The following is a 13,028-nucleotide window of genomic DNA, read 5'->3' as shown; positions in this document are numbered from 1 at the left end:
GGAGGGGAAGACATTAAAGAGCAGGATTTTATGTATACTGACAACATTTCCAGCGGTGTTTAAAATCTTTAATCTGAGATGCTGAGTTTCAGTTTGTGACCGACATGAAGTTAAGGGTCTCGCTGGAAAGGTTAATTAGCCGGTATGCTACATACGTAAACACGGAGTGCGCCGTGATGCCAGTCGATTCCAAGGAATCCTTCCTTTTTAAAGTCATTTTCAGCTCTTTGTAGTAGAAAGGAAGGAGCTGGTGTAACTGTAGGGGCAATAGCCATGGCTATAGTCACGCCTGCCTGCAGGAGGTCCAGAGGCTGGGCTCGGTGGCCTCTTGGTGGCAGAGGCACCCCTTGCCTGGACTCGCACACTTTCGTTGCTGGCAAAGAAATGGCCTGAAGTTGCCAGTGACTCCCTTGCCTAGATCAGAAGGAAGGCCTGAAGGCTATCCCTCAGCCCTTGATAAGGATCTGAAGGATGTTTTAAGGATTTCAGCCCATCCGTGATGTCAGGCTGTGATACTCAGGAAACCTGTTGTTGTAGGGGGAAACATTAGGGTGATAAGGCGGCTTCCAGGCAATAAAAGTTCAGCTGACTTGTTAACAAATGCATTATGCATTTCTTTTGGCATCTGCTTCTCTCTTTTTTTTTTTTTTTTTCTTTTTTTTTTTTTTTCTTTTTCCCTTCCCCTCTCCCCAGAATGCCTGGCTCAAGTGGCTGAGATCTTGAAGCAGCCCAGTTGCTGTTCCTCAATATTGCTGGTACCTGCAAATGTTAATCACCCCTCAGGCCCAACGAGAGGAGGATCGCCCTCATTCAGAGAGTCTGTAGCCTTCTGCCATGCTGTGTTCAAAGTGTACCATCCTTTCCCCACCCCCACCCCCCTTATTGCAAAAGTCAAGGAAACAGCCAAATTAAATGCATTAGAAATTATGTTTGAGCAGAGAAGCTAGACGTGCCCAGCCTGTCACATTTTGCATAGAGTAGTATAAGTAAGATGCTGCCTATCTTGCTTTGATAAACTTACAGAGAAACAAAAGTATAAAGCTTATTGGGCGTGTTGCCAGTAGTCATTGCCCTTACAGGGGCTCTTTAGACACATGGATTAGAACAAAGCAGAGGCTTTTGTGATAATTTTATTTCCGTGCAGAGGCAACGGCTCAAGCTGTACTGGCTTCAGTAGTAAAATTGCAGTGAAAAGCATCCAGAAAGCCACCAACTGTCATGAGCTGTCAGAGCGGCTGTAGTTGTAGTTGGCTTTGGTATAGGGTAGTTGTGCAGCTTGCCAGGCAGGTTTGTGCAGTTAGAAAGGAGAGGGGGAATGATGTGCAGCCTGGTGGTTCCTCCATTCGGCTCTTTGGTCTGGTTGGACCCTGCTCTGGAAGAGGCAGGCAGCTGCTGGAAGGAGCAAGGGACGTGTAATTCATGTGCACCCGCCTCTTCTCTGCACTCTCAGAGCATATTTGCAAGGGGAGTAACATGGTGTACATGCCACCCAGAATCTCTCATTTTAAAACCAGTAAATGCCAAAGCTTCTCACCTAAAAGAGATTTTGGTGCCTTGTCAACTTTTGAGACTACTGAGAGAAAGGAAATGGTGATTTTTAATCGGTTGACCATGACTTACCAGAACGAAGGAGAGGCTCATCATTTATCTCAGCTTTCTCCCTCCTGAGCTGCTGAAGGCTGCAACAAGCCTGGTGACTTGTGTCCGAGAACCTCAGAAGAAGGAAAAAAAAGAGTAGCTACTGTCCCTAATGATGGGCAGGAGCAGCTTTCAGGCAAGGAATGAGTGAAGAGACTAGGGCTCCTCCACCAGGAGAGGTGGCAGCAGGGAATGGTAACTCCCCACCTCCTCCCCTGTAAGAATTGGGGAATTGAGTAAAACTTGCATGCAGCAGATAGAGAACAATGAGGAGATGCTTCTTTCCACTTAGTTAAGTGTCAGGGAAGAGTTTTCAATCTTTGTATTTTCCCCTTTTTTTTAATGCATCTTCTATACTTGCCGTTTGTTTTCTTTGCCTCTCCTGTCTAGTGAGATCGCAGTATCCCAGCACTCTGGACAGGTATTTTCAGTCTTCAGATGTGTTGTGACTTGTTTGAGGAGACCTAGATACTCTGCGTTAGGTACTCTGCCTCCTTTCAACTACACAAATAGGATGGGGAGGAGAAACAGCTCTTGTAGTAAAATTAATAATAGGCAATTGGCCTAATTGTGACAGATGTCTTTTGCATGTTGGCATTTCCAGCTCCTTCCTCTCTCTCTTGACTTACTCCCCAAAGATAACAGCGTGCCGACCAGGTCTTGTAGTATACAAAGCTTTAATTTCCTGTGAAGAAGCATGTCCTGTGGCCAGTGCAGATCCCGTCGTGATATGAATCTGCTCTTCATATCACAATTGAGGCACCAGAAATTCTCTTCAGTGAAATTCAGGAGCAGTGAATGTTCAGGTGTTGGTGGAATTTTTCTCAGTCTGCCCTGGAATCCTATAGAAAATTATTGCGAGTATCCATTGAAGCAGCCGGGCTAACTCCAAGTGCGTGGTTTGAATAGCCATATTACAATTCCAAAACACCAAACCAAGTGTTTAATTTTTTCCCTTAGCAAACTGCAGAAGCTCACCAGCATATGGAAAAACATGGGTTTACATTCTGTCTTGACAACTATCACAGCCCATTGGTACCGAAAAGGCTGTTTTAGATACCCCTCATTGTCATCGGATCATCTAGGTAACGTGGGTGAGTGCTGCACTTAGGTTTCTGCTGTGTCTAGGTGGTTTTGTCCTAGAGTGAACCGTCTACAGTGTTCTGAGTGCTTTTGCTGGAGGAAGCGTTGTAGTGCAAGTCAGGAGGCTATTTTGGAAGAAAATTTCCTATTTGCTGCCGTACACAGCCTATGTGTTCTGGTTCACATTACAGAGTGCCCTTGAAGCATGCGCTTAGAGTTCCCTTTGGACAAAACCATACTAGAGAGATCCTCCAGCCCTGCAGCTGAGGCACCCTGCTCGCTGCGAGGCAGGCAGTCCTCGGGATCCGCCTGGAGCTCGCTGGCAGTAACCCCCCCAACATATGTGTAGTTTGTGTGCTGGCACCATCTCAGCAACAGCTGTTTCATGCTCCTGTTGCACAGCACTGTTTGCTAATGTAAACACAGCTTAAGGGTGTTGGAAATGGTATTATAGCCTCCCCAGGACTAAATTAAATGAGTTTCCATCATCATACATTTTTAAATGTGTATATATATGCACATACGTATTTTTTAACAAGCCGTTCTCTCTCTTTCTAGCATTTCCCTTACTAGAATTACATTTCAAATGGAGTAATTGTCAATTCTTCTTTAACAGCAATAAGAACAAGACATCATGTCAGTACTTGTTCATCTATTCCTTTTTCTCAGTTCATTAGTATTATTTATTGCACGGCTGGATTTTGAGTATTAATGAATTCTTCTCAAAGTTTGCATTTTTTATTGAAATAAATCGATCCTTTTAATATCTCTTCAGTAATTACGGGTTCAGATATATTTGCACAGCGCTCTGGCTCTAACAAGATTAGTGGCGAGAAAATCCCATTCTGAAGATTAGCATGATGTATTGCGTTGAACTTTAGGATTTTACTCTGGTGTTTTCATTATGGAGGTTTACTACAGAAAAACACTTTGTCTTCAGTTACGTGCTAACTGATGTGCATCTGAAATGCTCAGATGAATGGCCATTTTTTTCTGAAATGAGAGACTTCAGTTTATGAGATGCAAACATATTAAACATTGCTATTAAAAATAGTTGTTATGGCCCTATAAAAGGATGTCAGTATTTTCAATTTATGATTCAGTTTTCAGTTTCGCATGTGGCATGTGTTACGGCATCTGGGACAGACTGACGGTGCCCAAACTATGAGCTCTGTGCTGGCCTGTTGCGAAGGGATACGGTGGCGTGTGCATCCTCACCATGAGCTGCATGCCTCAGCTAGAGGGGTTATAAGGACCAAATTTACCTGTTGCATCTTAGCCACTGACTACTACGGTAAAGGAATGTGTAGCTGAAATACTTTTACTCATCTACCTTGTTGATGCCTGACATTGTGGTTTAATACTTTGTGTGTGTTAGACTAGCACCTCTGCAAAAGATTTGTATACAATGGGATAAAATAAGGTGGAAGCCTTCTAAGGTAGGGGCAAATTTAATTTGGGATTATGAGTCACGGGCAGAACTGTCTTGACTTGAGGAATTTTTATGTGTCGGGGTTTAGTGCCAGTTAACACAAAGTTTTAATTGCTGATTTGAGGGTTGGAAAGAAATAAAATAAAAACAAGAAAACCCACTTAGGGAAAGCCCATTCCTCCCCCTTCCCCAGGATCAGCTTCAGTAAACATCTCCCTGGACTCCCCTTCCCTTGCTTTTGCTGTGTGTTATCCTCAGTCCCTCGGAGTGCTCCTGCCCTGGAGTTGGGTGGCCAGCGAGCCACGGCCCCTCAAGGATGTCTGTACCCCAGTGTGGGCTGGCTGCTGTCCCTCAGGGTTGCCCCTGCCCCAGCGGGGGTCCCTGAGCTGTGCCCCGCTTTGGCATGGAGCACCTCCTTCCAAGTGGGTCTCCAGCTGTGTCCCCAGCAATGTCTCCTTCCACGGGTCTCCCGCATCTTCCAGGGTGTTGCCAGCCTCTTGCCGCTCTCTGGAATGTGTCTGAGCTGGGGTGCCGTGGGTTTCCCTGCCCCGGCTGCCTGTGCACTTTTTTCTGCATTAAAACAAGATTAAAAGTTGGTGCTGCTGAGCCTGCAACAGAAACTGGTAGATAACTGAGTGCTACCATGGGGGATAGGACTTTGCAGCTACTATAATAAAGTCGCTTCCCAGCGGTCTTCAAAAGCAGCTTTCCCCAGACGTAAAGGGAAAGGACTCTGCTGGGGGCAGGAGAATAATATACAATTTACGTTGAAGTCAGTGAAGGGTTAATAGTGAGGACAAGGGCTTTCAGAGGAACAGAAGGGCACATTCTTCCCCAGAAGAGCTGAAATTCAGTGCTAGTGGGTCCTCCATATTAATGACCCGAACTGGGATTATTTTATGAATCTGGCAGGTTTTACTGTGGGAGCACAGGATGCCAGGCTGCAGCACAAGTGAGAGGAAAGCTGCTGACAGACAGCACCCGCTCCAGCCCAGCGTGGCACCCATTTACAGCTGGCTGGTAACACGGACCTGTATGCATAAGCAGTGTCACTGGTATACCGAGCGGTGACAAACAATTAGTTCGTAGAATGCTTTAACAGAGTATTTTTAGTCAAACACTGCTTTTGCATCAGGGAAAACCAACCACAAGCAATTTTGCACCGTGAGTGCTAACACCGTGTTTGCCCTAATGTTTTTATACACATTAACAGAGGTCTTTGATTCAAGCCCAAAGAAAGTTGGATGCTTGCAAGCTATAGCTGACAAACTTTGGCAGCCAGCTGACACGTCTAAGTATGATGTATATAACATTTTTCTTAAACCTTGTCATGGAAAATATCTGGTTGCGGGCTCCATGTAATCAAAGGTTCCACAGGAAGAAACTGGTCTGTAGATGACTCCCTGCAGTGGTCCCGTGACACAAGAGACAGCTCTGCAGCTCCTTTGAACAGACCCTGTCCTCCGACAGCCCTGGGCAGAGGTGTCTGGTTATCCTGAAATGTGCTTCTTGGATGGGTGACTCCCCGTGTAGGAAGTTGCTCAGCAAAAGCATCCTGCAGCTTGCTTGCAGCGTACTGGTTCCTTCTGCACAAAGAAATAGGCTGTGATTTCTCATCTCCTGGAAGACAGAAGCATTCTGTGCATTTGGAAGTTGAATTAGTAACTATGTCATGTTGCAATTGGACGGAGGTGGTGCTGTTACCTAGGCAGTGTTTGGGGACAGCTGTGTGTGTGTGTGTCTAATTCACTTGCACACGGAGTGCCCTAAATCTGGGCTTTGTATCAGAAAGCACATGTTTTGTCCCATCCCGCGCTTCCCTTGACCTCATACACCCTGTGGAAGGCTGGAGAGAATTATAAGCCTTGTATTTTCCTACCCGCTTACAGCAAGTAAAGCATTAAAATTCAGGGAATAGACTTAAAAGGAAGTTATTTTTACTTTCATTATCTTCTCTCACCACTTTAACTTGCATACTAGATACATTTCCAGGTTGTTTCCCTTACTATGTGGTGGGTTTTTTTTTGTCCTCTTCAACACAAGAGAAAGATTTAGCTACAAAAGGAGATTAGCCCTTTCACCTTGAAATGCTGAGCTCTTTGCTTCACACAGATTCCTCTTGGTCTCAGTGTGTCCCCACAAGCTAGTAATACACTCCATGTTGGCAAATCACTAACATTTTCAGTGTGCAAAAGAGAAACAGTAGTCCTGGAAGGTTATTCCCCTTTCCCCAGACCCAGTGGTGGTTTAAAGAAAGTTTCTGCTTCTTTCAGTTAATTTTCTGTTCCCTCGAGAGGGAAGATGGCTCTGCACTTCCTCCCACCGTGCACAGAGTGCTTGGTGCAGCATCATTAACATGGAGAGTCCTCTGTTGCTCTGCAGACCATAGTTCACTCCAGTAAGAAAATGGCTTGCATACCTGTCCCAGATCCATTTGAACAAAAAATTCTGTCACCTAAAGGAAGTGTTGGGGTTTTTTTTTTCTTTTTTTTTTTTTTTTCTGTGGGGGACAGTGGTTACTTGAATCACTTGCCATGTGTCAAATCTTCAATGTCTGCTTTTAATCTGGCAAATCCTAAGTAGGTTAGGTAGACTTGCCAGGTACAAAAGTGAGTACTATGTCTGCTACTGTCTGTAGAGATACGCCTTTTGTAGTATTATAGTTTTTGAAGAGAACTAAAATGGGGCCAGAAAAGTACAGCTTCAGATCCCAGGCCAAAAATGAATGACTGCTAGATTAGATTTCTATTTGTAAGTATTTTTTCATGGTGTGGTTTGATCTCTGCAGGTGGAAGCTGTCAAATGAACTTTGTGGTCCTGCATTATGGTATTTAGTACATTTTAATTTCAAACTCTCATTTTCTCATGTTCATTCTTTTCTTTGGATGTATATGTGGCCAGCACTCTGGTCTTCTTATTGACTTGGATATTGCTCACTCTCCTATCCTCTACCTTTGGTGCCCTGTGGAGTACCTCAGCTGCTGAGTGCACACCAGGCAATACCCTCAAGGAACAGTACCAGGCTGAATATTGCAAGCTTATTGGGTTTTTTGGGGGGTTGTTTGGTTTTTTTTCCTTCTTTTCATTTTAAATCCAGAAGTGTATTGCAAAACCTGAGTAGAATTGGAAGTAAGTTGTCTCTTGCAGTAGCGCTGGTGATTGCTGTCTTGGTTGTTAAGTCAAATGTTGTGTCTGAATGTGTTCTCATATTTAATGTTCAGACAGAAGTGACCCTTTTTCTTCTCAACTGAAATAGCTTTTTGCATTGATCATGTCGCTTTCCTCTTCTAATTTTTTGCTCTCCCTGAAGAGTTATTCACACAACTCCTTGCCTGACCTTTTTCTTGGGGTCGATGATACATCTCTGACAGCACTGCGACCTCTGTATTTCCTTGATGGGTGGATCTGACAGCAAACCAACCCCTCCGTTCCTGTCCTTCAGCAGCAGGTATGTCTTCTGTATGCACCCAGGGCAGGGAACACTCTCACAGCATCCATGATGGTTCTGCAAGATCTTTCTCACTAAGGTGAGGCCACTTTGTGCAGGATATCTGTTGATCTGACAAACACCAGTTTGAATGCTGGAGCGAACCTGACTTAACGTGACCTGGGCAGTACAGAGATGTTTATAACCTTGTAATTGCAGTATTCATCTAACATGATTACTGCGTGTGCAGGTAATGCCTTAACGCAGGAAGGCACAGTCAGGAAAGCAACATCGCAGGGCGAACTAGGCGCCTTTCCTTTGAGTCCCTGGTGTGTGCGTAGGGGAGAACTGCTAAAGGCTGTCCTGAAAGTATCAACAGGCTTTGACATGCAAACATACAAACATACGCTGCCAATAGCTGCTGCAGGGAGTCCTTCCCAGGCTGCTGCAGCGGGAGAAAGCATGTTGGAGCAATCCCTGTGTGCTTTCCTGGTGATGCTGGAGTATGAAGGAAACCTGGAAGCAGGCTGCTTGGTCAGGGTGTTGATCACTCTTCCTTGAAGGAAACAAAGTGGGAACGTAATTGTGAGTGGACCATGACCCACTGTAGGCCTGATAGCGAGGGAATGGTTCCCTCTGCTCTGACCCCCGGGGAACCGCAGGGGCAAGGGAGGTCTCTCAGCTTGTGACATACAGCTGGGGAGAAAATGCAGTAATGTAAAAATATAATAAAAAACTTTAGTAAGCACTAGGGACCTTGATTTTGAGAAGTCAGGGAAAAGTATTTTCCAGCACTTCCTTCCATGTGGCTTTTTTCATACTTTCTAATTGATATATGAGCCAAGATTTGGAAACCATAGCAACAAGTTAGAGGGTGGGTTCTTCCCCCCACCCCCCACCCCCTTTCTTTTTTTTTCTTCTTTTTTTTCTTTTCAAAAATTTTCTTAGGATCTGTTTCATTTCAGGACTTCGAACACTCTGCAGAGACACAGCTCAAAGCTGGCAAAGTTGTGCTCATTCCTTTGGCTGGTTCTGTTAGCTCCAGCCGGAGGGTGGGAAAGGGTTGAATATTTTCCCAAGGAAACAGATTTTTTTTTCAGACAAAGTCCTGTAGGAAGAGCTGTGAGCTAGGAGTGCCGAGCTAAAGTAGGAGTGCTGAGCTAAAATGCTTTGTTCTATTTCAATTGGCAAAGTCCAACCAGAGGAAGGTGATAGTTTCCAGCTCTGTTGATGTGTAGGAGCAGAGAAGAAATGCTCAGATGTCTTCTCCTCTACCTCCAAGTAAAAACGGGATCAGAGGGAGTGAAACTGGCTTGTTCCGTAGCTCTGAACAGCCGCGGGGTTTGGCTTTTGCTGTGCTCCAACCTACGTTCATGTTCATGCAGATTAACAAAACTTTAAATATTTTAATTTATTTTTGAATTGTAGACACGAACTTGTGACACTATCCTATCAGGTTGATAGAAAGTGTGTGGGGTTTGTTGTGCGGAAAGCTTTTATAAAAATCTCATGTCTGAAAAATGACACTGAAAATCAAACCGCAACCACAATCCAATGCAAGTGACTGTCTATAAGGTAGCTGTTACTCATTATGAAAAAAAAATCAGTCAATAGGGTTATTAGCTGATACTGAACCATATCTTATAATTGGACATGTTTCTTTTGTGTTGTGTTTGCCTAGCAATGCAGATGACTGCGTTCTGGTATGATCAAAGACCTTACTCCTAATTTACACTGCAAATTGCTGTACAGCATAAACACTCCTCGAGTCTGCTTCCTTTGTCAGTAGGTGGTAATGGTGACAAAGGATATAACAAAATAATTTAGTCACTTGCCTGGCAATGTTAGGCTTCTTTCTGCTCCTTGTAATTAATTCTAATGGCTGTGGCATCAATGCCATTGAATTTTGGGCCAAAGTAATGGCAGTGCAGCAGCAGCAGCACAGGGGTTGTGTGCTGAGGGACTGGAAGGAGGAGAGTAGGAAAGATGATGATGAAGCTGGGGACAGCCAAGCATGAAAAAATGGCATTTTCTGATCACCCTGAAATGTGGTAGGTATTGGTGATCGCAGAAGCGGTAGCAGAAGTGATGGGTTTCTCTAACTGGGTAGCTTCCAAAAGATGGTTGGAAAATTATTCAGAGGTAAAAATCAGAATTCCAGCCAACATTCAGCTACATACTTACTCAGAGCTGAACTTCACAACAGCTGCAGTTATAATACTGCTTTGCAGATCTAACGCTTCCAAGATGTGGAAAATAAAATTCAGGATGAATTTTAAGAACGTAATAGAAATAACTAGTGTGGCAGATGTAGATTTTGGGTATTCTGCACATTCTGAAGGATTTGTTTTTAATGTGAAGCATGTACCTTCACACTCTGTAACATGTGCTCTGATTCACTGACAGATTCGTTTTGCACAGTCCCGCTGGAATATTGGCACTCACGCCGTCTATAAACAGACAGTCAAGGTTTGTGTCTGTCGGGGCTGTACTTCATTTTATTTACCACACGGTCTTTGGGGGTGGGAAGAAAGGGAATTAATCAAAAGAAGCATGCAATTCTCCCTCTCTCCTTCCCTTTGTTATTTGTTTTTGAACTTGAAAGTTTTCTGAACTCTTTATTATTCCCAGAGTTCATTTTTTATTCTTTTTCCCAATACAAAAGCAGCTGATCTTAGCAGGTGAGGGGCAGGGCGATTAGCTGTTGGAGATAAAAGGCAATTCCAGAGATCATCACAGAGATAAGGAGCTCTCTGGTGATTACCTGGGCTGACAGGGTGAAGGGAGTAGGGTGCAGAGGAACCAGAAGGGTGAGGAATACCGGTTATCTGCTGACAGGGGAAGGAGGGTGGAAGGCTGAGCTGGGCTGGGTGCTGGCACAAATAGGCACAGGGATGGGCTTCTAGGGTCGTGGTGGGGCACTGTGCCTTTGTGTGTGTAAGGGGTTACACTGAGCGGGGTGTGTGCGTTTGTGGGACACTGCCTTCCGTCTGGCCAGCCTCATGACGATGGAAAGCGTGGTGGTCGTGAGGTACCAGCAGCGTTTTTGTAGGCTGCTTCACCTGCGCTAGCCCGTCGGTATGAAAAACCCTCCAAGCAAGAGTCCCTCAGCACAAGGGGTTAGGAGACAGCCCTGAAAGTCTTGGTTCAGGTGATCATACATATTTAAAGGTGATCTACAATCTCTTTCAGGGCCAATGAGCTAATGCCCACGGCCACCAGCACAGAAGACCCTCATGCCATGCAGCCAAAGTTCACTTTGAGGATGGGCCAAGTAATTGCCCGCAGAAAGCTTGCAATAACCTAATTTCCTCTACAGAAACGAATCTCTTTCCAGGAAAGGGCCTTTCAGCTGCAATTTGTCATAAATCAAGCGGGATTACAAGACTAGAATGGGAACATTAGAGTCAGGAAAAGAAATGCCCCTTGCGCTAAGGGGTAGTTCAGAGAGCCACGCTCAGCGGTGAGTTAGAAAGAGGAAAGTTCACCCCCCCGGCTGCTGATGGATATCCACGATTTACTGACGTTTACTGTAAAATTAGGGCCCTGCAGAACCCCTGACAAACCAGCCCTCAGCCCGCAGGGCAGGCGGCGGGGCTGGGTGAGCAGGAGGAGGCGGCCGCACAGCGACGCGGCGCTTCTCCCACCTCAGCACCAAGCCGCCCCCCGCCGCCCCCTCGCCCGTACCGGCAGCCGTACCGGCCGCCGCGGCCCCGCAGCGGGCCGGGAGAGGGCTGAGGGGCGCAGGGCGGCTGCGGGGCCGCGGAGGGCGGCTGCCGGGCCCCGGGTGCCGGCGCAGTGCGGACGGCGGGCGCGGCGCGGCGCTGTTGCCCCGCGGTGGCGGCGGGAGGGCGGGAGGCGCGGGCCGGCCCTTCCCGCCGCCTGAGGGAAGGGGCTGCGGCCGACCGCGCACCCATGGCAGAGCCAGGCCCTGAGGGGCTGGGGGAAGCTGCGGGGCCATGTGTGGAGGGGGGGCGGGGGGGGCCGGCAGTGTGCCTCCCCCTGGCTCCCACGGAAAAATAAAAAGTGTTTATTGTAATTAATTTATGGAACAATGCATCTACAGTGCAACTGTGGCATCTGCCACCTTACACGTGTTGAATTGTGTGCCGTGGGGTAAGGAGGGGTGGAAGTGGCCGTGTGTGTTTTAAACCCCTGTGCCAGGGCAGTCGCCCTCAGAGCTGCTTTGCTTGCCGCAGGTATGGCAGAGAGTGTCGGGGTGTGTGGCGGCATCGCCTGCCCTGCTGCGGGCACCAGCCGAACCCACCACAACCCCTGCGCTTCCCACCTGCGTCTGGACAGTGCCCGGAGAGGGGTTGACTTTCCCGGACAGCACATGCCACAGGGTGACGGCAGCAGTACACAGAGTATGGCACCCCTGGCCTCCCACCCAGCATGGACCCTGTCACAGGGGTCCATCCACAGCACGGCATCTTCCATGTTGTTGTGGTTTAACCCCGTCCGGCAGCCAAGCCCCATGCAGCCGCTGGCTCACTGCCCCCACAGGGGGATGGGGGAGAGGACTGGATGAGTAAGTGTGAGAAAACTGGACTGAGATAAAGACAGTTTAATAGGTAAAGCAAAAGCTGCACATGTGAGCAAAGCAAAACCAGGGATTCATTCACCACTCCCATGGGCACGCAGGGGCTCAGCCATTGCCAGGACAGCAGGGCTCCAGCACGTGGAACAGGGTCTTGGAAATGCAAATGCCGTAACACCAAAAGTCACCCCCTTCCTCCAGCTTCTATACACTAAGCATGACGTTCTATGCTATGGAATATCCCTCTGGCTAGTTTGGGTCAGCTGTCCTGGCTGTGTCCCCTCCATATTTCTTGTGCTTCTCCAGCCCTTTCAGCGGCAGGGCCCAAGAAACTGAAGAGTCCTTGACCTGGTGTAAACATTACCTAGCAACAACCAAAACCATCCATGTGCTATCAAAATTGTTCTTTCCCCAAATCCAAAACACAGCTACTAAGAAGAAAAAATGAACCAGGACACATGTGGGCACACGGCGGCGGTGTGCGGAGCTCCCCTCGGGGGACAGGAGCAGGGAGCCACTTGGTGAGGTGGCACCTAGCTGTGCATAGTTTGACAAAAGCGCTGCGTTTTTTTAGCAATTGTCTGTCTAGCGCTGCCTGCCACTGAGCCAGCTTCTCAATCAGCGCTGCGTGTTCCGCTCGGCTGTAGTGGGAGCTGTGTGTGTAACTCCCTCTTCCCCTTCCTCACTCCACGTGCAAGTGGGGAGCCACTGCGATCCTATCTATGGCTGAAACAGTAAGATTTACTGACCAAAAAACCAGGCAGTTTCACCCTAGAGTCTGGAGGCAAACTTAGGGATGAACGTTGCCTGGGGTACAACAGTGTGATTATTTGAGCAACAGGTATCAGATGCGCCGAGAAGGTGGCAGAAAAGCTGTTGGTGATGCTTGTGGCATGCTTGCAGTGAAA

This window comes from Falco biarmicus, chromosome 2 (assembly GCF_023638135.1).
Source record: "Falco biarmicus isolate bFalBia1 chromosome 2, bFalBia1.pri, whole genome shotgun sequence".
In the NCBI taxonomy this organism is placed as follows: Eukaryota; Metazoa; Chordata; class Aves; order Falconiformes; family Falconidae; genus Falco; species Falco biarmicus.
The sequence above is the reverse complement of the archived record's forward strand: the minus strand, read 5'-3'. Positions refer to the sequence as shown.